A 24857-nucleotide genomic window follows, 5' to 3' on the forward strand; every position below is an offset into this window, starting at 1 on the left:
GGAAACAGAACACAGTGCTGAGTGGCAGAAGGGGAGCACTGGGGCAACAAAGGCCTGTGCTCCTGGGCCAGGTAGTTTGGTAATTGCCAAACTCTTCATGAGCTTTGTGCCTTTACTGAAGGGATTTCAAAGCTCCTCTAGGTGCACGGGAAGGAAACCACACAATCACAGTATTTTAAGGGTGGAGTGGACCTTAAAGGTCATCTAGTCCCAAGGCCCCTGCCATGGGCAGGGACACCTCCCCCTGGACCAGGTAGCTCGAAGCATGACTGCATCCAGCTCAGAGTCAGAGACAAGCACTGAGGCAGCCTGGAAAATCCAGTGGAACAGAGGGAATGATTGTACTGAAATGGACATCTCTCCCCAGGCCGTGAGAGCAGGATGCCCCTGCTCCTCAGAGGGGAAGGCCAAGGACCCTTGGTTGAACTCAGCTCTCCTACGCTGAACCTTGGCAAGATTTTTATCCACACCTGCTATGCCCATGAGGTGAGCAGCGGGGCTTGGGATGGATCCTGATGGCTCCTGAGGCAGCAGCAAGCCTGGTGCAGCTGTGGAATTCCTGCCAACCTGGGCAGTTGTGAGCAGGAAATATTTGTTGTACTGCTCAAATCTGAGGGGTCACAAAGGTGTGTCTGTTGTTCCTGAAGCCCCAGTCCCTGCTTTTGGGCAGCCTTCCTTAGGGATCAGCTGGGAGACTTCCTGCAAAACAACTCCTTGGCACATGAAACCAACACTGCCTCAAAAAGCTGCATGTTCAGAGGCTTTTGTGCCAGACACAAGGCCCCTTTGGACTGGGCTCTGCAGAAGCAGCTGCAACAAACTGGCTGCCTTGGGCTTCAGCCCACTGCAAACAGCTTCCAGTCAAGTGTCCCTGCCTATTCCTGGAAGTCACAGGAAAGCCATCCAGCCTCCTGGCTCAGTGCAGGCCCTTGCAAAGAGCTTGGGAGTTCTTTCCCTTGCTGACCAGTCCCTCACCACACTTCAGCCTTGGTGCATCTCTGGCTCTAGAAGGAGAAAAGTGTTCCTGGGAATAAAGCAAAGAATTTTTCTATCTATTTTCCTCGCCCCCAGTAGTGTCAAGTTTGCAAAAAAATCATGAGAGCAATTGAAAGAGGTAGAAAAGGAGGCCCTATGTCATGCCAGACACTTTGAAAAGTGTGGCTGGGGAAGGGAAAGACACGCTGAGTTTTCTCACCAAAAGATGGTGCTGTCTGTACATTTTGATGCTGATGCCTCATTCTCAATGTATTGTTTTCATGGTCTGGGAAAAGGTGAATGAGTAGATGGTGCTGTTGCAGCTGTGCTCACTGGGGCAGCAGCAGCTCTGGGCTGATTCACTATGCAGCTGCAATGACCCCACTCAGGGCTCTCAGGGCCAGCTCTCAATGAGCTTGGTGCTGCTGAGCAGAGGGGCACTGCTCTGTGTCCATGGGGTAAGCCCAGGGTGACTGCAGTTCTGTGGAGTTGCCACTGCTCTGCATGAAAACCCAAAGGCAGAACTTGTCCTGTTGTATATTTTGACTTCTGCCATTCAACACCACAAAGCATCTTCTGCCTTTTCTGGGTGTTCATTGCATCATTAGACAATAACTCACAAGAAGGGAAGATTCCACATGTATTTCCATTTTGCTTTCTTGCTTCTGCAGGTGGAACTGATTAACCAAGGAGCTCTTGATGCTCCCTTCACCTATATCCCTTCAACCACAGAGGTGGACTTCCATTTCAAGATTAAGCCCGAGCGGGGCATCATTCCAGCAGGTGGGACCCAGACTGTTCGGGTCTCCTTCCATACCAACGTGTTGGGGTGGTTTGAGGAAGAATTTCAATTCAGTGTCACTGAATCTCCTACACCTGTGATCCTGACCATCAAGTAAGGACCCTGGGAGCTGGGTGGGCACATCTGTAGCTGTCTCTGGGACATCCCCCATCTACCTCATTCTGGGGTGGAGCAGAGAAAAAAGGTGTTGCCTGAGGTGTGAATCTCTGCTGTGATCCTGGCATTGCCTTAGTGTGAGGCTGCCTGCTGCCCTGTGTGGTACCCAGGAGCTGCAATGACTCCTCCCTGCGGGGATCTCCCTCTGCCTTGGGCCATGGCAGGCAGTGGGATGGATCAGCTTTGGGCAGCAGCTGCTCTGGGATGTCCCACCTGAACACCCAGCAAGGCCCCCAGGGTTTTGGACATGGGCCAGCCTGGGTCATTCTGCAGCAGCAGCAGGGTTTGTAAAAACTCCTGTGAATAATCCCTGCCAGATGGGCAGCAGCAGCCTCAGCTCCCCTCTCCCAGCCATGCTGTGGGGACAAGCTGTGCTCCCAGCTCCTGTGCACAGAGGGCTCTGGTGCCTCCTTTGCACAGCCAGCAAAGGGCTGATGTGGGAGTCAGGAACTGTGCAGCAGGAACTGTGCCAAGGACTGGGGCACCATCCCGTGGGCTGGTGCCATGGCAAGAGACAATCCTGGCCCAGCCAAAGGGAGAAGGGCTGATCACAGGGGAGGCAGAGCTCAGTGCTCAGCACCACAGCAGCATGAGGGCTTGTCCCTGCCAGCCTGAGCCATGTGCTGCTGGGATAATGGAGTGGAAGCAGGAGAGCTGATGCTGGCTGCTCTGCAGCTTTGGAGCTGGGCTGCTGCTCTTGGGAGGCACTGGCTCAAGGCAGTCAAGAAATGAAAACAATCTGCACTTGATTATAGTAATAAGATAAGGGAGATGGACAAAAAGGAACAAGGAAGTTACTACTTAGCAAGAGAAAAGTGGTGAGTACGTCTGCCCATAGTGGACAAACAATGATGCTGGCTTTGTTTTTGGAGGAAAAGTGCTGCTTCTTTAGTTTGGAAATCAAGAGGGAACCTTTCACCATCAAATAATTGATTTTCCTCTGTCCCTCCCCCAAACTGGTCATGGGATGTTTCTGCATAAGCAGCTTTCTCCTTGAGCAAGGGCAGGTGTCTCTTGTTGAGATGTGCAGGGCAGAGCCAGGGGCAGTCCTGTGAGTACAACACAAGGCACAGTTCACTGCTCCTTGATTTTGAACCAAAAGGCAGAGTGGGCACTGATTGGCATCAATACATGAAATCAACTGGTGAATGTTGTGCAGCTTCAAGTGCTGATTTCAGAGGGTGTTGGTGGTTTTTGGAGTGTGTCTGCTGAGTTCAAGGACAGGTGAGGTGGTGTGCTAGATTCAGGACAGCCTTGTTTGGTTGTTGCAGCTATTGCTCTTGGCTGTGCCAGCTGTGCACTGCTGACAAGCTGGTCCTTTCCTCTAGGATTCATCTGTGCCCTGGGTAGAACTGTTGCTGCTCTTTTCAGAGGATGTTTGGGGCTCCCCTGCATTCATGTCTCAGAACTCTGTCTGTAATGATTGTGTGGGTCAAACTCTCCTGAGAAAGCTTCTCTATGGGAACAGCAGTTCCAGCTAAGAAGTAGCAAAGCAGGGAACCTGTGGCTGGAAAGGCTGCTTACAGAAGTTTGTGGGGACACCTTGATGTCCATCCCATTGCAGCTGGGGAAACTGAGGCACAGAGCCATGTTGGGGTGTGTGTTCAGGGTCCTTCATGGGACCACTGGCATCCTGGGGCCTCTCCTGCCTGCCCATCAGGGGCTGTTGGCTGCTGCCACTTGGCTTGAGCTGCCTCCTGTGCCCAGGGCCCTGTGCTGAGCACACGGGGCTGTGTTGCTTGGGAACCCAGGGTGCCCTGAGCCCAGGTTTTGTGTCCCCAAGCCACGACAGCCAGACCTTTGCAATGCCTTTAACCGAGCCATTGCCTGCTCTGTCCTCGCCATCCAGGGGCAGCGTCACTGGACCGGATTTATACTTCGACGTCCCTGACCTCGACTTCGGGGACGTCTCCTTTGGTGAGTGTTCCCTGGGCTGGGACACAGTGTCAGGGATCTGTGCCTTCCAACAGAAAAGCACCCCTCATTCATGATCTGCCACAGCAGCCTCTTCAGGCTGTGAACTGCAGGGCTGCTGCTGCCTCAGGGGGCATTTTGCCATTGTGAGATCAAATAGAACCACAGAATAGAAAGTCAGTATTTTCTGGTGTCTCTGTCCTGCTTTAAAAGACAGATGTCTGCCAAGAAAGGTGGGAATCTTCTTAAATGGAAAGATGACGCCCCTCCCTCCAAATTATTATACCCTTGAAATTACAGGGCTCCCAGGCAATACTATGGGAAAAGGAATAACAGTTCTTTCCTAGACTATATCACAGACAAGAAGGCAAGAACAGACGTTTCCCAGCCGCCAAGTCCCGTTTTCCCCCTTTGCTGATCACAGCAAGAGGAGCTGTGGACTCTGGCAGGGCAGGGAAAGAAGGAGGGAGGGAAGGATGGAAATGCTCCTTTTGCAAACTCCCAAAGGGCAGGGGGATGTGGGCAGTGCCAAGCAGCAGCAGCAGCAGCGGGGCAGGCAGGGTCGATGCCCGCGCTGAGCTGCAGCCAGGGCAGTCCCGGGGCCAAGCACAAACCTCCCGCAGCAGCACCGGCCGAGCTTCGATCCCCGAGCGGGAGGAAGGGAAGCTCCGCTCCCTGCCCAACCTCAGCTCCGACTGCACAGCCTCAACTCCCAAAAAAACCCGAACGAAAAGCCCAGCCCAGGGCCAAAACCCCCCAAAACCCCTATCCCCCTTCCCAGACCAAGGGCAACATTCACTACCAAGCCTAAACCCAGAACAATGAAATTCATGATCTTTTGAAGGAAACTCATTGCCTTTCCTGAGCTCCTTCTTCCCCAGCCTGCATCACAACCGAGGCGCTTGTCAAGTTGCCTTTTGAAGAAATGAAACAAGAAAGGCAACAGATAGAAACATGGTTCTGAAACAGGAGATTCATCCTGCTGAATCCAATTTCATTCCTAAGGTCTCTTCAGTTGAAGGCAGCTGTTGTATCTTTGCTTCTTTTCAGCTGTTGTCTGCATGTGCTGACCTCAGTCTCATTTGAGGTTTTGACATCTGGGTTTGTCCTTTTTGTGCCTCTCTTGCCTCCCTGCTGGAGTCCCTGCTGGAGCTGGCAGAGATCACTGTTGATGGGCACAGAGAAGCTCTGGGCTGCACCTGCATTTGTTTTTTCTCCCCATCTGTGTTCCAGTGACTCTTGGTGAGCAGGCCTGGGGAGAATTCTCCTCCCCACAGAGCTGGCCAGCCCGGCCAGATGTGCACTGCAGATCAGGCTGTGGCTGCTCTCCAGGCTCTGCAGGACATCCCCACCATGAGTGGCTGTATCTCTGCAAATCTCAGAGCTAAAGTGGGGATCCCCTTGCAGGCACAATCACAGTGAGCAGCACGGCTGTGATGTCCCTGTTTCTGGGTGATGTGGGACCTGGTTCCTAATTGCTAATCTCAAAGCAAGGCTGGGGTTTGCCCCCACTTGAGTGGGCTCTGAGCTGTCACGTGCTCAGTCTGTTTGGCCCAAACCAAGAGATGCTTTAAGGGTCCTGCAGAGAGAAACTGCATTAAGTGCATCACGTTCTAGTTCCTGATTCTATCCTCACTTTCTTTTGCTGTAGCTTCTTCTCAATGACAACTCACTGTTTATGTATCTTGAAAATGGTGAGAGTGTTGGCAGACTTACCAGGGAATTTTACAGCTTGAATTCTCAGAGTAAATGCTCGGTCTGGGTGCACACTCATCACTGAGAGAACTGGTGCTGGTTTGGGGCAGGTGAGGGAGCTCCTCCCCATCACAAAGAGAGAAGCTTGCAGTGTTCAGCAGGGTTAGGAGTGGGTATTTTCAAGGCTGCAGTCTGCAGTCAGTGTCAAAGGGAACTAAGTGACAATTAATTCCTCATGCAGCTTCTTGGTGAGCTGTAGTTCAGATAATAAAGAGCTCAACTCCAATCACACTTTCATCCTGCCAGGATATTCCCACCAGGAGTCATGCCATGATGAGTGCCTAAATGGATATTTGTGTCCTTTCCTAGGCTTTCCCTGCACCAAGAGCATTTGCCTCACTAACAACTCTGTGGTGCCCGTGATGTTCAAGCTCCGCATGTCGGAGGATGGCATGCAGCCAGCTGTGAGCAGCTTTGATCAAATACGCAAAGAAGGTGACCCATCCTGGGACAAGGGAATTAAATTCTGTATGGAGCCAAGGGAGTTCACAATGAATCCCAGCCAAGGGACCATCGTCCCCCAGGGACACCAGCATATTAAGGTATGGGAAGAATCCAGCCACAGACGCTTCAGCACCAGGGCTGAAGCTTCACTGGAGTGTGGGAGGGCTTTAGCTCTGGTGCCAGCTTTGAGCATCCTGGGAGTGAGAGATCTGCACTGCTGGGAGGCCTCTGCTAGCTGGGTTACCCAGGATGTTCCTCAGGAGCACTGTTTTGTTTCCAAAATCATACACTGAGATCAATACCATATAGTCAAGTCCTGAAGCCATTCTTGTGTTTTTGAGAGCAATTTCTTTGATTGCAAGTGGGCAGAGCAAGGATGAGGGCAGAAGGTATCTGTTAGGGAGATGTCATAAAGCAGTTAGCTTTTCTTCTTGGTCTCATTTCTCCTCTCCTGGGGAGCAGAATGATTTGTGTTCACTGCAGGGATCTCCAGTGGAGACAAAACACTTTGCAGCCCTGAACTGCCCAGCACCTGCTGGGCCACTCTTTGCCCTCAGCCTCCTTCTGTAAAGCTGAACTCACTGTGTTCAAGTCAGATTTCCTCTGCATTTATGTCATTGTGGTCAGATGAGAAATTGGCCCCTTAATTTGAATACAGTGGTGTGTAGAGCTTTAGTCTAATGTTTTAATGAAGCTGACCTATGCTGTGATAGCAAGGTGTGTTTGACAAATCTGGTATTGCCAGAAGGCTTTTGCTACTCTAAGACTCTGCTCTACACATGGACCAGCAGAAGAATTAAGACCAAATCCTCCCTCAAGAACTGGAGGATATCACATGTGAGTAATGAGCTTTTGTAAGGAAGAATTTACTTTTCTTTTTTCCACCAGGTGACCCTCTGTTCCAACACCGTGACGAGATTCAAACGGAGATTGCTGGTGGACCTGCAGGGTATTGCTAAGGAAGTGGCAACGGTGTTCATCATAGCCAGGTACCTTCCCCTTCCCCCAGGCACTGCCTTGCACAGGCTTTGCTGGCTGCAGCTCCCAAGGAGAAGTGCTGGTTAATGCCCTCATGTTGTGCCAGCTGGACATGAGAACAGCAGTGCTTGGACAGCAGCCTGTGGTGAAAAGCACCTCTGCTCACAGCCCAGCATGGTCCTGGGCCCTTTTCTAAAGGGACCAGGAATGATATCATTTATTGGCCTGGGTGTTGGTGCTTGAGGTGGAACAAATTTCCCGAGGGCCCTCTCTCCTTCTTCCTGCAAGAGATGGAGTTGTGCTGGTTGTAGCCACCGTGCATTGGTTTGGGACAAACCAGGCAGCCTGCTGAGAGTCAGGGTCTGGTTCTGTTCATGAGGGCATGTGACAGGGGAAAGTGGCTCCCAGTTAAAGTGCTAAGGGCAGGGTCTTACGAGGGGAAAGCAGCCCTTGATGTGGCAGGTCAGCTCCAGTTTTTCTCCTTCCCTGTGCTTCCCATTTTGAGCTTTAGTGTTCTCAGATTTAAACCAAAAGTCATTCTTGCTGCCGCAGAATTTCACCCTGCTGTGCTGCTGTGGGCGTCAGTTTAATGCCAAGAGGGATGCAGTTCCCTGGTGCTGTTCCCTCTCCCAGGCAGAGGCAGTCAGTGCCTGGGCTGCCATTTTGTCAAGCAAATGGAGCTGGGGCCAGTCAGTGCCCGGAGCTGTGGAGTGAAGGAGCAAGGGAGCTGCAGGGCCTGGGAGGGGGTGGGTGATCAGCCCCTCTGTGGGGCAGCTGGTGTCTCGTGCCCTCCAAGGCTGGGGCCAACAGCTGAGTTCTCAGGCAGGGCAACAGCACCATTGGAGAGAAGAGAGTCATTTTTACTGAGACACTAGAGTTGTGTGTTCCTTGAGCCTTAGTGAGCAGTGGTCCTTGTTGGGAAGGCTCCCCCAGAGCTCATGGATCACCGGGACTGTTCCAGGAGTCCTTGCAAGCCTTCTTGGGTAAAGGAGGGGCTGAGGCAGCTGTGGGGCAAAGTGCTCTGCCTGGGGCACTTGGCAGCCTCTGGGTGCTGCCTCTCAGGGTTTGCCCCTCCTTGACAAGACATGTTGGATGGGAAGAGGTAGAAGGCAATTTATCACTGTAGGGCTGTTAAAGGCCCATTTGACAGTGACCAATGTGTTCTGCTCCATTTCACAATCTTTGGGGGTAAATGTTCTCCATTCTCTCAGTATCTCTGATTCCCTTGGGGTCATCTCTTTGCCCAGATGTGTCGTTCCTGAGCTGAATGTGTTCCCCATAATCCTGCCGTACCGTGAGTGCCTCCTGAAGGTGCCATATGAGAGGAAGCTCTTTGTTACGAATTCCACCAGCCTTCCTGGCTGCTACGGGCTTATTCCCCAGGTTTGGCATCACATCCACCTGCTCCTGTCAAATGTTATTGGGGAGATTATTAGGGGAAAAAAGGGTTTGGATAAGACCTTGCTGGTTTCTATTCAGTCTTAACAATCTGCTGAGAACAGGATCCTACCTGAATGCAAACTTTAGGATGCAGTTTAAGGAAACAGTTTATGTTCTTAGTCTACAGGGTGTTTTCTCATGGGAGATCTTAGAGGGTTGTGAAAAGCTGCTGCATCCACAGACACCAGTGGCTGTGCTGGCAGCCTCCTTGCAGGATCCCCTGGGAGTGCTAAGCCTACAATTCTTGCAGCTTGTTTGTGCCTTTTACCTTTGTCCTGAGGAGTTTTAAACATGTGTGTATGTTGCTGTTGCGGTGGATGTTAAGGAGTCTAAAGTTTCTTCAGAGGTCCCTCTGAAGTTGCATTTCATTCTGTCCCTTCCAGAAACGCAAGGAGGATTCTCCTGTGCTCTACAGCAGCCCCAAGCCCTGTGGGATTGTCCAGCCTTACAGCACTGCAGAGATCCCAGTTACAATCGAAGTGCAGACAGTGGGCGAGCATCGCACCAACATTCTCGTCGGCGTGTTCGGGGATGCGAGACACCCACGGGTGAGTGCGAGGGGAGATGTGAGCCTGTGTGCAACTGCTCCTGGAATGGTGCACAGGGGACAGGGATTCTGCCAGGGAAAACAGCCACAGGCTGCTGTGGAGAAGGACAGGAGGGATGGGTGGCACAAACAGCCCGTGCCTCATAGGTGGTGATGTCAATGTCTGACACAGAAGGTAGTTCATCTAAGCTGGAATTGAGGGTAGTTTTAGTTAATTAATCTTTAAAATGCTGTTAACTTTGGAAACATCTGTTTTAAAATGTCTTGTCCATCTCTCTGAGCACAAAAGATGTCAGAAGACTTCTGGGAATCTTGAGCTTTCTGTAAAAGAAAGGAAAGCTGGCATTTGAAGAGTGGTTGCAAGGATTTAAACTGGTATTAAAACATAATGAAATGATGATGCCAAATTCCCTGGATGGCACCAAACATCTGAACCTGGGCCATTGTGGCACTGCATGTAAATCAGTGAACAGGAAGGACAGGCAATGCAGGCTGTGCCAGGGAGCCTGAAGTTTGACAAAACAGTTGCTTTCAACTATCAGGCTGCTTACCTTAAAGAGGAGGGTTTCTCCCCACCAGAATAACCACTTGTTTAACTGTCAGCCTGGTCTTAACTAGAGATTTCTTGCAAAGCTTTTACCTTTGGGCCAATAATTTGTAGTTTGAAAGGTTCTCTTACCTTAATCCTTTTAAATTTGGAGGTGAACCTGTATTTTTCTTTTTCTTTTCCCCAAAAGCCCAGCATTTCAGCTGGAGTATGGTAGCTGTCCCTAAAGCAATAACTTGAGCAGGGTTGAGCTGTTTAAGCTTTTTTAGGTTTCCCTGTTGTGGTTTGTTTTGGGTGGTTTTTTAATCTTTCTTGCCTGCTTCCTGGAACAGGGAGTAGAATTACGGAGCACTGGATGGCTGGATGAAATCTACCCAAGTCCAACTCTGTTAGAGTTTGGCAGGATCCCAGCTCTACAACCCGCTTCACAAAGCTTTACCCTCTTCAGTGAATGTCTCGTCCCTGTAGCCTTCAGGGCAGACATTGTAAGTATCTGTGGGGCTGTTTTCCAGGGAAATGGACTGGCCAGTAGCAGCCATGACTTGGTTTTTAAATGCAAGATTTCCATATTGCCCTGTGTGAGAGGAGGCAAGATAGTACAATATTCCTTCTGAGCGAGGCAAGAGGAACCTGCTCTGGAGTGGTTTTAGCTGGGGCACCCCTCAGTGAAGTCAGGTGCAGAGATGTTGGAGCAGAAATTAATCTGGGTTGACAAGTTCTCCCTTAATTTTATCTTTTGTCTTTAGCTGTGTGTGTCACATTTTGGAGCTCCGAGATCAAGAGAAACCTGTGGTCCTTTGCTCCCCAGAGCATGGGTTTCACTGTGGTTTCCCTGTCCCATCTGCATTTGCTTTGTGCCAAACTGCTGTTAATAGTAGAGAGCAGGGTGTGAGGTGTGTCCTCAGACTGCTGGTGGGGAGGCAATTTTCACACCTGCTGGGGGTCAAGCCATCTGGGCTGTCCACACAAAGACAAGTGTGGGGGTTGTGCACCCCCAGCCTGTGATCTCTGTGCTATTGAAGAGCATCTTTGGGGAGCAGCTGCAGAGAAAGGCTGTTTAATGTGTGGGGGCTGCAGAGGGCAGAAGGAGCTGGGGCTGCTCCCCTGGCAGGGGGAGCAGGGCCGGTGCAGCCAGGAAGGGCTTGTAGGCTGGGCCTGGGGCTGGCTGGGATGTCTGCTGGAGGGGGAGATCTGTGAGGGGCTTGAGGCTTGTTCTTCTTCACGCTGGGTGTGTTGAACTTGTGGAGCTGGATAAAACCTGATGCTATGGACTTGTTTGGTCTGTGGATAAAGCATCAGGCCATGTGGGAGAGTCCAGCCACAGCCTCCTGGGCCAAGGAGGAGGGGTGTGAATTTTCCTCTTGCTGCTTTCCCAGCTGTTTGGGAGATAAATGTCATTCTGAAGCGAGGGTTTTTTTCCAGGGCAGCTTTCTCTGACTCCACAATGGAGTTCTGCTTTCAGCCTCTGCAGGGAGCAGTGCACCTTGGCTGGGTGCTCATGGTGTGTAAAGGTTGGGTTTCACATGCTCCTGCCAGGGCCAGACCTGCAGAGCTGTGTCTGTACAGCTGTGCTGGTGCAAGGCCTTTCCCCCTCCTTTGGGTACCTTCCAGCTCCCTTGCTCAGTCCATGAAGTCCATGAGAAAGCAGATGACAAGAGTTCTTGGGAAGAGTGGGCCATGCCCACAGAGCACATGTTGTCCAGTTTTCTTTCTGCTTCCTGCTTTCCTGCTCTGCTATAAGCATTTAGAGGTGACTTTTCCAAAGCAGAGGGCCCTGGGGCACCTCTCTACAGCTGATGATTGATGGGGAGTGAGGGCTTCAGTCCTTCAGGGGGTGTTGAGAAGCACTGATGGCTCCTTGGGAAAGAATCGTTTGGTGTTGGGGTTTTGCTTACCTGGTTTTGCAGAGATATATTCTTCAGGCTCTCAGCAGTGTCCTCCAGCCATGTGGTTTCTGCAGTGGGATTTGAGCAGTCCTGACTTCCTCTGGCCTTGAGCCTTTGTGAGAGGCCAGGAGAGAGAAAGCAGCTTTCCTTGGCCCACACTGCAGAGAAAGACTGGGGAAGGAACACTCTCCTGAGGATAAGCATCCCTTGGGTTGGGCAAAACGGGGTTAATTGGGTGAGTCCCTAAAAGGAGGGGAAAATACAGGTTGTATGAGCTCTGCTGTTGCCCAGTACTGTAGCTTAACTTCAGGGAGATTAAGCCTTCAGGATTTGTATCCTCCCCTCTTTAGTCTTTCTTTTTCTTATATCCCACAAGACACCAGGGTGTATGGTTTCCATCCTAAATGCATATTATGTTTGTCTTACAGCTTTCCAAGTCCTACTGCTTTGTTGTTGAACCCAGTGAAGGAGTGATCCCTGCTAGGGGTGAGGTTCCTATGACTGTCACAGCAACCCTGGATGACACTGTGGGCTTTGAGGACTCTGTCCAGCTGTTCATTAGGGACAGCCTTTGGAGCACCGTCTTTCTCCAGGCTTTCGGTATTGGCACCACAATTGTCATAGATGAACCATTCGCCCCAGAGCTCAACTTGGGATACCAATTCAGGTAGGAGATCTCTCCACTCCCACCTCTCCTCCTGTCTCAACAAGGAGCAGTTTTTCTGTAGTCCTTCCAGCAAGATCTTCTTCAGTGTTCAAAGCCCTGACTGCTTCCCTAAAGGCAGAGATTCCTTTACAAACATGTGATGGGCAGTTGAGAGTTGTTAGACACCCTCAAAAGCCACTGAAAGGGAAACCAGTTGCTAAATTGCCACAAATTGTCTTTAGTTCCAATACATTGATGTCCTGGCTTGATCAAGTAATGATCTCACAGGCTGCCCCAGAACAAAAGGTTCCTGAAATGGTGCCCAGATGAGGCAGTCCCTCCATGTGGCTGAGGGACCAAGGGAAGGAAGATCCTTTCTCTTGCCCTTGCCCTTTCCCAGTGGCACCTCCCAGCCAAGCAGGGGCCCTGGGAACAGAGAGACAGGAGGGTGACAACCCCCACCAGGAAGGCAGGAGCTCACAGAGCAGTTCCAGAGGCAGAGCTGCCAGCAGAGTTTGCAAAGTTCACTTCCAAACAGTTTCTAATTGCAAAATGAAGTTTCTGCAAATGGCTCCCAGTGCAGAGCCAAGGCTGATATGAATGAGAGAGGCTCTGCTCCCCTGGTTTCCTCTCCTGGAGCAGGCAGATGATTTTTGCCAGCTTGCTGGGATCATCCAGAAACTGCCTCTGAGGCAGCTTTTAGGAATGTCTGCAATCCTGCCCCCACACACAAGGTCCCCAAGGGCAGCATCTCAAAGATTCAGTTTCAGTTTTGGGCACAGATTAACACAAAATACAGCAACAGTATGAATCACCCCAGAACAAACATTTTGGGGGAAAACCCCATGTCCTGTTATCCTCACCTGGAAATGTTACATTACCGTTATAAACATATTTCTCGTTGCAATAATGACATCAAAAGGGCAGCTTATCACACACTACTTCTGGTCCACATTAAGAGCTGGAGATGAAGACAGTCTCCAAGCAATTAACACCTCAGGTTGCTCGCTGGGAGCAATCTGATGACCAGGAAAATAGCTACTCCCATACTTTTTTCCATCCTGCCTTCTATTCCAGCCTGGTGCCCTGTATTCGTCACTTCAAAGTAACAAACAAGGGCCGCCGTTACCATCAGCTCTTCTGGAGTGCAGAATGCTACAGCCCACCTGAGGAGGAGGCCCAGAGTGTCTCAGCCCTCAGTAGCCCCGAGGATGATTCCCAGAAGCCCAAACGTGCCAAGCCTGCATTTGGGGTGAAGTCACCAGCGATGGGCCTGGCGCGAGGCCAGTCTGAGGACATGGTGCTGCGAGGCTTCTCCCGCATCCCACAGGTGAGATCCCCTCCTCTGGGCTTGTTCCACCGTCTGTTGTAGTGTGTTTTGTTGGTATGTTCTGTTTCTCCCCTACTTTGTTATGATGGTTCTGCCCTCCCAGTTTTCCCCGCCTCAGTTTCTGTCTATTATATGGTTGCTACGGTTTTCCCTAAGTTATATAATTTCCCCTCCCTCAATTTCCAAATATGTATAGTTTTCTCTCCTCCCTGGGCCCAGTCAAGCACTCCCCACCCTGCCCAGTTTTCCCAGAATGTTCCCCTTAGTGGGAGACGTGATTGGCTGTGGTCCCGGGGCCCCTCCTATACAATGTATCCATTGGTTCTCCCTTCAACTTCTGTAAACCCCTCCCTTGGTTCCCACCTCCCTTTATAACCTCATGCTCTGTCACTTTTCTTTGTCACTCCCTGCTGGTTGCCCCTGCGCATTAAAGCTGTTTGGACCCCAGGAAGTGTCCGGCTCTCATTCGCTTCGTCCTGCTTCGCAGCTCTCCCCCGAGACCTCGTCCCGCAGGCACAGCCCGAGGCCTCCACCGCCGAGGGGTGCCTGAAGCTGTCAGCCCTGGGGCCCTGCCACCGGGACTGACACCCCCCGCTGCAGTGGGGCTGTTGGCCGCCCTCTCTACTAGCCGGGTCAAAAGGTCTCAGGCCGCGGTCCAGAGCTGCAACCGTCCCTTGACATTTGCGTGGGGACATGAGCAGGGGCCTTCACAAAACTGATTTAAGGCTACACGTTTCTGTGGCAGCACCAGTTGCTTTCCTTGCTGGCCACCATCAGACCAGCTGAGACTTTATTGTGATTCCACAGCTACCAAAACCCAGTGCTGATCCCAAAGCAGGGGTGGAAGGAAATATTGCTCTTTTGGGGCAAGCAGTGTTGCATGCTGAGACACAGCAAAGAAGGGCAGAGAAATAAGTTCTACTTAGACTAGGAGCCCAAAAAGAAAGTGAATTAAACAAGTGCCAAGTGGTTTATCTGGGGTGAGCACAGAGTGAAACAAAAGCCATGTCAAGGAAGGGGGTTTCTCACAAGTACCTTTTGTGGTTATTGGGGTGCAGTGTCACAGACAATTTGAGCACAGGAAGAAAAGGGGGCAGTGACTGTAACTGTGGCAGGAATAGGGCCCGTGGTGGGTGCAGAGCCAATGCAGGGCATTTGCAGGGAGCCCTGCCACTACCCACTGGTGACAAGTGACTCTTGCTTGCAGGAGGTGCAGGATTATGTGTACTGTGATACTATCATTGGCACAGACCCCAAGATGGAGAGGATAATAGAAACAATCATCACCTGTGAGTTTATTCATCCCTCTATAGAAGTATCAGCCAGAGAATTCTCTTTCTATGTGGAGAAGGTAAGTCTGGATTGCATGCTGGCATTTAACAGCATGGCTGAGGGGGGTGTGTGCTTGTGTTGAAGCCCCTCTTTACCCTTGCTGAGGCACTTTGTATAGTGAGTGAAGATGCTTTTAGAGATGAGACTGGTGTTTGACTTCCCCAAAGTAAAAGTGCAGTTCCAGCTGCAGTGCCAAGGAGATGGTGGCCACTTCCAGAGAAATGCCAGTTTCTGTGCTCACTGTAAAGGGAGGCTTTTGAGGACCCTCCAAGGCACGGTGATGTCTGTACACTGATGCTGTAGGGAAGCTGGGAAATCTGGAGATTCCTGTGAATTCCTCAGGCTGACAAGGAAAAACCCAACATCTCCTGTGTCTCTTTGCCTTCTCTGCTGTTGGCATGGATGCTTGATGGTACAGCTGTATGGTACAGCTCTGTGCATTTCCCTAAGCCTCCTCTGCTTCAAAGGATCCCCAGGCATCCTGCAACTGCAGTGATGATAACACTGAGGCACAGAGCAGGTGCCCTTTAGCCTCTGGATCCCAACTCCAGCATCATCTTTCTGCCTCCTGCCAGTTGTGTGAAAAAGAGAAGACGGTTAATGATTTGGTTTCTGGAGTTTCAGGCCTTTCCTCTGGTTCCCAGGTTTCCAGTGAAGTACAGAATCCCTGGAACAGGCAGTTCAGATGTAATTTAGAAGCTTTTCAGCTCTCCCTGATTCTGCCTGGGTTCTGCTCGATGCCACGCACACAAACTGATTCATTGCATTCTATGGCACAGCACCTGTTTGGTACCAGTACGTACAGAAGTCGTTTGCAAAGTCTCTGGTTTCTCTAAACCATGCAGGAAGCCCAGCACAATGCACAGACAGGAAGGAAGAGCCCAGGCTGCTCAGAGCTTTGTGACCACAGACACCTTGTGCCTGTAGCAGGGGCTGCAGGACACGTGGTGCAGACAAAGTGCTTTTGGAGGCTGCTAGAGCCAGGAAGGTTGTGAGAAATGACTGTCAGTGAGTGAAGATCCTCTAGTGCTGTTCTGCCCAATAGAGAGACAAAACTGGAGACCAATGGCCTGGATTCACTTTCTGCTTTAGATCTTGTTCAAGCAGCCACCTCCGCTCAGGGGCCTATTCCCTCATGTGTACTTGGGAGTGTTTCTCTGTCCTCCAGAGGGTGCTGTGGTTTCTAAACATGAAAAGCATCTGCTGTCAGGAAAAACCTCCTGGAAGGGTAGAAACAAATAGAAATTGCAGATAGAAATGAATGCACTCCTGCGGCTGAAAAATGTGAGCTGCAGCAGAAGCAGAAGGAGGTCTGTGTCTAGTTGATGCTGTTTTTCCCTGTCTCCTGTTTCTATAGAAACCCAGTGATGTCCTGAGGCTGCAGTACCAGCCTTTGTCTTTGAAAAACACCTGCCTGCTGCCACTGGACCTCATGCTGGACTTGGAGCAGCCGTTCCAGGTCTGTGATGAGGAGCAGCAGCCCCTCCCAGATGGCCAGGTGAGCAGCCCTGGACTCCTCCAGTGGGGTCTGGAGAGGAGGGATGTGGTGGTACCTTTCTGTTGGGAGCTCCTTGAGTCTAGAAGTCTATTCTGTATCATCAGCAGTGGGCTGGCCTGAGCTGCATCAGCAAAGCTGCTGAAAGAATCAAAATCTCATCTGAATTGAGAAGATCCATCCTGGCTTTAAGGCACAGGGAGGAGGGAGCAGGCAGCTGGGTCTGGGCAAGGCATGCAGTAGAGGTGTCTCCTGGAAAGCATGCCAGCTCTCCAGCAGCCACCCCTTTGGAATGGGGCTGAGCACAGCAACGGGAGCCTGAGGGATCCTGGACTGGACTGTGGTGCCTGCAGTCAGACCCCTGCTGTAGAGAGATTGTCCTGGTTTAGGACAAATTAGGGGAAATCTCCAAAAGGGAGCCCCCAAAAAAGCAAACCTCCAACCACCCCTCCCCCAATACCGGGTTCGGGAAGGAATTTGTCGGAGGAGCAAAGCGGAAAACAAAACCTATTTATTGACACTCCCCAACACAAGAAAAGAAAAGAAACCAGGCAGTGTTGTGGAGGGCGCTGAGCTTCTCTCGCAGACTCCAGGGGTCCTGGACGTCTCAGGTCAGGTCCAGAGCCAGTCCAGTATCTTCAGAGGAGGGTAAGGAAGAAGGAATGAAAGAAAAGAAAAAAACAGCGAAGAAAGCAGAAAGCAGCAAAAAAGCAGCTATCAGCTAGGGGCCAAGGCAGGAGCAAGCAAGCAGTGGCAAGCCAAGCCAAGCAGCCAAAAGCCAAGGTGCCCGGTCACACTCACTCCTCCCTCCCCTCCCCGCCACGGCAAGACGGCCGGGGGGGGAGAAGAGAGAAAAGGCACAGCTGCCAGACACAACACACGATACTGGGATAAAGGCTGTCACCCCACAACAGAGATGAACCATGAACTGAGGAGCCCATGCTGGGCTCACTTTGAGCATTTACTGTTTGCTGCTGTCAGACCTTGGGACATCATCCCACGGGTGATTAATTACTGCTCATCTCCTTGCAGCCTGTGAGAGTGGATGTAGAGGAGACCTGCCATCTCTACATCATGTTTGATCCAGCTTATGAACTGGATTTTAAGAGCTGGAAAGAAGAGAAGGTTCTGAAGATAGACATGGTCAGGGGCCATCCTTTTGTGGAGCGTATCAGCCTTCAGGGAGAAGTGCACTTCCCAAATCTCCAGATGCAGCCCAGCTCCCTGGAGTTTGGCTGCATCAGGGTTGGCACTGAAGAAGTGCGTTTCCTGGAGATAACCAACTGCAGCCCACTGCCCGTCCAGTACCACTGGTCATTCCAGTCCGACAGCGAGGTGACCAGGTTTAGGTATGTGCACCTTTGCTCTCTTCTTGAAGCTCTTCTTGCTGGTGTCCTGTTTGTACTTGGCAAAGAACAAAGCTGTTTGCCTGGGGTCTGACAAATGACACTGAGCAGCTGTGCTCAGGCTGGATGCTCAGGGAATAGGTTTTCCACCAGTTTGATGCTGCATAGCCCCCAGAGTGGTTTCCCCTGGGAAGGAAAGCTGGGGTGAAAGCTGCTTTCTCAGGCCTCTGTGGCCTGAGGCCATGTCCACCTTGATGAAGGGCTCCTAGTCCCAGCTTCCACAGTGCTGCTGGAGGCCTTTCTGGCCCCTCTGCTTTGGGATGGGTCCTCTCTGCAGGAGCTGCTCTCTGCTCCTTGCCTTCCTCCCTTGCATTGTGCTGGAGGATGCCCAGAAGGTCCCAAGACCAGAGAAAGAGCCACTTAGCACCAGGGCTGATGCTGAGCATCCTGTTACCTTCCCTTTCCTTCTTTGCTGAGACAACTCCTTTAATGCCAGGACGATTTCTTTCCCAGGGGTCGGCTTTCAGTGGACACCTTGGAGTCTTCACTTCCATTTTTTGTGACACTTATTACTCATTTTGACTTTTCCACCCTGCAACATGTCCCTTATGTGTTCTGAATTGCTTGACAGCAGGGCTTGTTCATCACATCATTTCCTATCCCTGCCTTCCAGAGAGTTTCTGTTTTAGAGTGAAAAATGTCATTGTCTGGGCGCCATGGTCCTGGGAAGTTGCCTCAAACCATTCATTAAAACTAAAGACAGTGGAGTACATGATTAGGATCTCTTGGGGGTTATGATGAGAGAGCCAGAAATTAAACCCAGCCTTAGATAACAAGCTACAAAGCTGAAGACAGTGATTCTTTGGGGAGCAGGTCATTACAGGCCCTTGTCTGGGAATGGAGCATCCAGGTGGTGTTTGACTGTGGGGAGCACTTGCAGCTCAGCAGGGTGACAGGCAGGCACGGTTTGACTGTGTCCCTCACGTGGCATTAGAAACACATGCAGAGTTACCCTGAGCACCTGCTTCAATTAAAAGTGGGGAATATGACCTGAGTCACCTGGGAGGGTTGGAAAATGTCAACCAACCCCCTACCAGTGTCAGGGAAACATTCCTGATAAATCCCTGGTGGAACTGCAGAGTTTCTGGCATTGGGCACTGGAGGGGCTGTGCTGGCTCATCAGTGGCTGGCTCTGCCCCTCAGTGCCTCAGATCTCACCTTTTTGTTTGCCTTCTCTGTCTTTTCCTCTCCCACTGTGCTTTTTGCATCCCCAAAGGATGTTAATCCCTGTCCTCTGCAGTTCCTCAATGGAAGCAGTTGCAGCTGCTGCAGCACCTCAGTGTCATCCCTGGGCTGCCTTTAGAACAGACCTGCTCCAGCCTGGATTGGGAAGGGCTGGATCAAACCATTCTCAGTTCAACATTCCAGCAGCCACCCAGGGGCTGCATCCTGACCGTGAGCTGCTCGTGCAGCTGTTCCTCCCTCCCCTGCAGATCCCTGTTCATAGTTATATTATTTTCCAGAGATGAGCTTTACCCACCTAAATTCAAACCCCAACCACCAAAGGGGAAGGCAACCTATTTGGTTCACCCGGTAACTCGATGGAGACACTTCAGGATGAGATGTGTGGAGACAGCCAGAATGCTGAGCACAATGCAGGATTTTAACCAATCTTTAAGAGACAAGGTAGATTTTCTTGTACATCTACTGCTTGTGTTACCTCCCCAGCCTGCCACCACCAAGTCCTGCTCGTGCTGACCTCCCTTTTTGCTGCCCTGCTGTCCTGTGCCCTGACAGTGGGCTGGGCAGCAGGACCAGTGGCTGGACATGGGCTCTGTGGGAGGGAGAAATAGGAGAGTTTTCCTTGGAGAAGCTCACTCAGATCCTACAGACCTGTGTTGAGTGTGGGATGTTTTGCCTTCACAATGTAAGATGAGGCTTTTATCTGCCTCGTCATGGTAAGGCCTCCAGCTTCCTTCCCAGAGCCAGCTGGGATGATCCTGATCTCCATGGAGCCTCTTCCCAAGGCAGCCAGACTCCTGTTTGCAGGGCTCTGCTTTCACCCAGAGCTGCTATTGCACTGCTGGCCCTGAAGCTGTCTTACAAAGGGAGACTTTGCAAAGTGGCTATCTCTTCCTCCTAGCATAGAAAATGGCTTGTTTTTCAGGTGCAAGCAGAACAAATTCCTGAATACCCTCGCCTCCAAGTGGGGTTTGAGGGAGTCAGTTGCTCCGTGGACACACCGCAGACTTCCCTCGAAGCGCAGGAGGTAAGAGGGAATCTGTCTCACTTGCACACTGTCAGTGTGGCAAGCAGGGCTGCAGCTCCCAGTGCCACTGGTGGCCCTCAGCATTGGCCACAGAGGGGCCTCCCATCCCTGCAGGCCCATCACAAAGTGCTGCTGGAGCAGCTGGTAGTTGGAGAGGCTGTGCAGGACACGTTGTAGGGCTGCCCAAGGACACTTTGCAGCACCTGTGGAGGGCACTGCTCTCCCTGGAACTCCTCAGGTGGCCCATAGGAAATTTTTGCAGGAGCTTTTGCTGTAGCATGTTGAGAAAGCAGCATTTAAATCAGAGAGAGGGGAAGAGCCGCAGGAGTCAGATGAGCTGGGCTGGAGTCCTTTGCTCAGCTCCAAGAGCTCTCACTCTGAGTCTCCTCCTTTTCTAAAAGCAGTAAGAAATGCTTCTTAAAGGCAAGTTGTGCATCAGAGAGAATTTCTACTGCCAGGAGACATCCCAGTTCACTTTCCTGTAATGTACTAATTAAGGCATTGATCTGTGAGTATGGGAGAAGATTTTCCCCATGGTCCCTCCACTGGTCAGTGGCATGGATGCAGGATGAGATGAGGGTGATTCTGGCAGTGTTTGGGGAATAGGCCCTCCAGGTACAGCTGCACTTTGCTCCAAGATGCTCTTCTGCATCCATTGCCATGCTCAACAGCTCAGTCTCTCCTGTCTTCCATGCAGGCTTTCAGTATCCTGCCAGTGTCAGGTGTGCTGCAGCCAGGAGAGAGCCAGCAGGTCTCCTTCACCTTCTGCGGCCACCTCAACACCATCTCCGATGTCACGGCGCTGTGCCACGTGGAGGGAGGTCCCACCTACGAGGTGCTGGTGACTGGGGAGATCTCACATTTCAGCTACCTCGTGAGGCCCCAGGAGATCAACTGTGGCTTACAGGTACCACACACATCCCTGGCACAGCTCCTTGCCTTGGCACCACGGCCAGCAGGTTCCTGCCCACCTTGTTCCAGGGCTCCCTGCCCTTCCCAGCCCCTTTGTTGGCTCTGGGGCTTGGAAGTCCAACCTTTGAGGGACACATCTGGCATCCAAGCTGCTTTAAAATGGCCATCTCCAACCCTCTCCACAATGCTGGGAATGCCTCTTTTTCAGGGTACCTAACACTGCCTCCTGGGGCAGGCAGGGGCCCAGTGGGGATGCTCTGAGGGGTGTGTCCCTGAGACATCCCTCTGCTGGTCCACTCCTAAAGCCTGACCTCCAAGGAGATGCTCTTGTCTAAAGCTCTTGCTTAATCCACACAATGATCAAGGAAAGAAGCTTCCAGTCACTACAGTTGGAGAGACTGTCCCAGAATAATCCCCACTTCACTCTTTTCCAGTCAAAAGCCCACAGATATTCCCAGCTGCTGGCTCTGTCTGTGTTGCCCTGGGTGACTCCCTTGTTGCATCCATGTTGCTTGCCAATACTTGCATGCAGGTGTCTTTTCTTCTGGAATGCCTCAGTGCTGTCTCTGTTTCTCCTGGCTGTTGGTGACCCCTCAGAGGGCAGAGGAGGGCCTGTGTCCCCTGGTTCATTCATTCCTGGCCCTCACGTGGTTGTTACCACAGCTCTGTGTGCTGCCAGAGCTCTCTGGTGCTGTGCAGGTGCCCTGTGCCTGGGGGTTCCCCGGTTCCCAAGTGCCCCTATCACCTCCCTGGTCCCTGCTCCCATGATGTGTCTGCTTTCAAACCCAGGAGGGAGAAAGGAGATTCTCAGCAGCAGGCCCAGGTCTGTAACTTCCCTCTCCTGTGCCTTCTCTTCAGATGTTTAATGAAATTCATCACAGCAATGTCACCCTGGTGAATGGTGGCAAGATTGAACTCAACTGGGTGCTAAACCCTAGCCCTGCAGATAAGCATCTGCCTGGTGTGTTTCTGGTCAACCCCACCACTGTAAGTAGCACAAGTGACTGAGCCCAGCCCTGTGTCAGGTGGCCCAGGAGAGTGTGAAAGGAAAAAAGAAAGGGGGGAGGTGGGGAAGGGGGAACAAAGTCAGAGGGGAAAAGCCCAAACCCAGCCATGAGAGAGACAGGGCTGTAAGCAATTTCTGCTGGGGCCAGAGAAGGTCAAACAAGTGCTCTCCTGACAGACTCCCCCACGGCCTTGGCTGGTGGGTGGCTCTGCTGTCAGAGGCGACACGGGCGGGAGGCACAGGTGTGTGGGTCACTGTCCTGTCCTGCTGTAAGGGGAGCAGAGGAGAATTCTTTTTGATAGATTTCTCAGATGAAAATAACATCTGAGAAATCTATCAAATGCAGCAAGTGTTGTATCTGAAAACTGTTTGTTGATAAAGAAAGGGCATGGTCCCGACCAGAGGGGGGACAGAAAAGAGAGAAAATGAGAAATGGAGAGAGCAACAGAGGACAGGGACAGAGTGTCGCTGCTAGAGCCCTGAGGCGCTGTGTCGGGTCCTGCTCAGCAGATGGAGCGTGTGCAGTTGTCCTAGTCCTGGTCATTTGTAACTTTTCAACACATTCAACAGGTTTCCATTCCTTCATTGGTTAAATGTTAATATTGCAACAACTCGTCACCAACATTGCTAACACAACATAACATTCTCATTAAAAGAGCTGTAAACTTTAGCAAAACTTCTTTTACAAAAGTCATCATTATAAAACTCATCTTATTTACTCTAACAATTGTGAAAGCTAATACTGTAATATATTTATCATGAAGGTGATGTGGTCTGATGGTTTCTTCTAGATGAGAACCTGTCCCCTGAGCCACCCCCCATCAAACACTCTGATACATTCCCTCTCTCTTCTCCCATCCCTGCAGGGTTCCCTTGCACCTGGCAAGAAGCAAGTGCTGAAATTCTCTTACATGCCAGGATTACCAGGAGCCTTCAGCAGGACTTACCAGCTTAAAGTGGGTGACCTGGAACCAGAAAATATCTGCCTGAAAGGAGAAGCATCCTTTCCCATGATCAGTCTGGACCTGCCCTGGAACATCAGAGGTGGGCACTGCCTGTCTGCCCCCAGGAAGGGCCCCTCTGGTTTTGTTCCCTACTGTGTGCCCATAGGGCAGCTCATGCCAATGCCACCGAGCCTGGAGGGTTGCAGGACTCCCAGATCAAGTCAAGCCCCCTGGTTGCTTCATGAGTCTTGAGCAGAGCATCCCATGTGGGCTTTGTCCCAGGAACCAACCTGCAGAGCCTGCCAGCCCATCTGGCAGGGTCCTGAAGGACGATGGCTAGAGTGAAAGGCTTGGGAAAGCTGTAAGAGAGGCTGGCAGGGCTTCTGGCAGGGTTGGGTTTGTGTGACATTGCAGGGGATGAGATTCAGAGAGGAGCAGCAGCATCCACTTTCCATGGATGTCTTGAGGGATTTCTTTCTGGAAGAAACCAGTGTTGGGAGGAGGGGACTTCCCAGCTTAAATGGGACTGGCACTTTGCTCACCCTTCTTTTTGTGGATGCTTTCTTCCTTCAGGAAATGAAAAATATGAGAAGACACTGAAACGGCTCATAAAACGCCGGCAAATATTTGATCCCAGCTATAAATCAGTTGTTCTGAAGAAGCCCCAGAGCCCAAAGACTGAGACCTTGAAGACTCGGGACCTGCAGCCCAGCGTGATTGCCTCTGGCACTGTAGTAAGAACAGCTGCAGCCCTGTTTGGCACAGGCCACCCTCTCCATGTCACCTGAGCCCCTTGCAGCCCACAGCAGCTTCCTGGTGCCCTGATGACACTTGGGACCTCCCTGCCCACTGACAACCTTGTGTCACCTCAGCATTGCCCCTAGGGCTGCCACGCTGGTCATGGTCTCTTCTGGGGCTGCAGCAGCTTCCTGGCTGGCCCAGGGCGAGATGCTGAAGGCCATGCTCCAGGGATGGAGTTGATGGTGCTTTGAAGGAGATGCAGGTCATTGCTGGGGAGTTCATTGTTCCCAACCCTAGCCCTGCCAGATTTACAGACCTTGACAGCAGCTGCCTGGTTGTGCCCTGGGGCTGTGCTGGAGGTGCTCATCTCCACGAGGCACCAGCTTGGTGCCAGTTCCCTTTCAAGACAGATTCTGTCCAAGCTGCCTTGGTACAGGCTGGGGACAGGCAAGTATCTGGAGCTCTGGAAGGTTCCTGGCTTGTCTGTCTGCCTGGCCAGATCAGCTTTGCTGACAGTGTCTGGGCAGGCAAAGATGCTGGAGTTACTTCCCTGGAGATGAGGTCCTGGCTAAGAGAGCAGGAGGTGTCACAGGCACTGAGCAGCCCGACAGGAGGACCCCACACCCCCTCCCAACAAGAGTGGGCTGGGATCCTTTCTCAGGTGCAAGCTGGGCTTTGGGAGGGACCTTTGCTAACCAGCCACTGTCTTCCCTTTCTTCAGTCAGACACTCAGCTGCAGATAAAAATGATGAGGATGCTGATAGAGAAACCTTTTGTAGAACTGCAGCAAATTCTTCCATCCCATCCCCTGAAGAGCAGGTTCCCTGACAAGGAGCTGTGCCAGAGTCTTGTCAAGTGAGTAGGGACTCCCATCCCCATCTCCAGGTGCCCCTGGGTGGGAACACCCAGCCATGTCCGCTTCTCCTGAGAGCTCCCTGTGTCTGCAGAGCTGGGAACAGCCTGGACTCCAGAAGGGGTCTGGTCCTGGTGGCTGTGACACGCTGCATGTGAGCAGCGGAGTGTCCTCCCTTCCCCAGCACCACGCTGAGCTTTGCACTGCTCAGCTCCCCACAGGTGTGGGGTTCAGTCCCTAGAGCTGGGGGACCCAGTGCAGACCTTCTAGCCCTTCCAGGCAGCATAGATTCTGTCCCTGCTGCTTAGCTCTGAAAGAGACAACTCCCAGCTGAGGTCTTGCTTCCAACTAACAGCTGTGCAGCTGTGACACTGAACAAAAGGAGAAGGGAACTGCACGTGTCAGCAAACCCTTTAAAACCCAACATCAGATGGTTTGGATCCTGGTGGGGTGACAGGGCTTATCTAGGTGACTTGGCCTGTCCCTTTGCACCATCATGATGCAGCACAAGCACGGGAGCTTCAATTCAGGAAGGAGAT

At 51.7% G+C, this 24857-nt stretch overlaps 1 pseudogene; it reads left to right on the plus strand.

Annotated features, from left to right (window-relative positions):
- Positions 1–24857, plus strand: part of LOC131563696 (hydrocephalus-inducing protein homolog) — a 69424-nt pseudogene that overhangs the window by 14970 nt on the left and 29597 nt on the right.

The sequence above is a fragment of the Ammospiza caudacuta genome, chromosome 13, assembly GCF_027887145.1.
Source record: "Ammospiza caudacuta isolate bAmmCau1 chromosome 13, bAmmCau1.pri, whole genome shotgun sequence".
NCBI classification, from domain to species: domain Eukaryota; kingdom Metazoa; phylum Chordata; class Aves; order Passeriformes; family Passerellidae; genus Ammospiza; species Ammospiza caudacuta.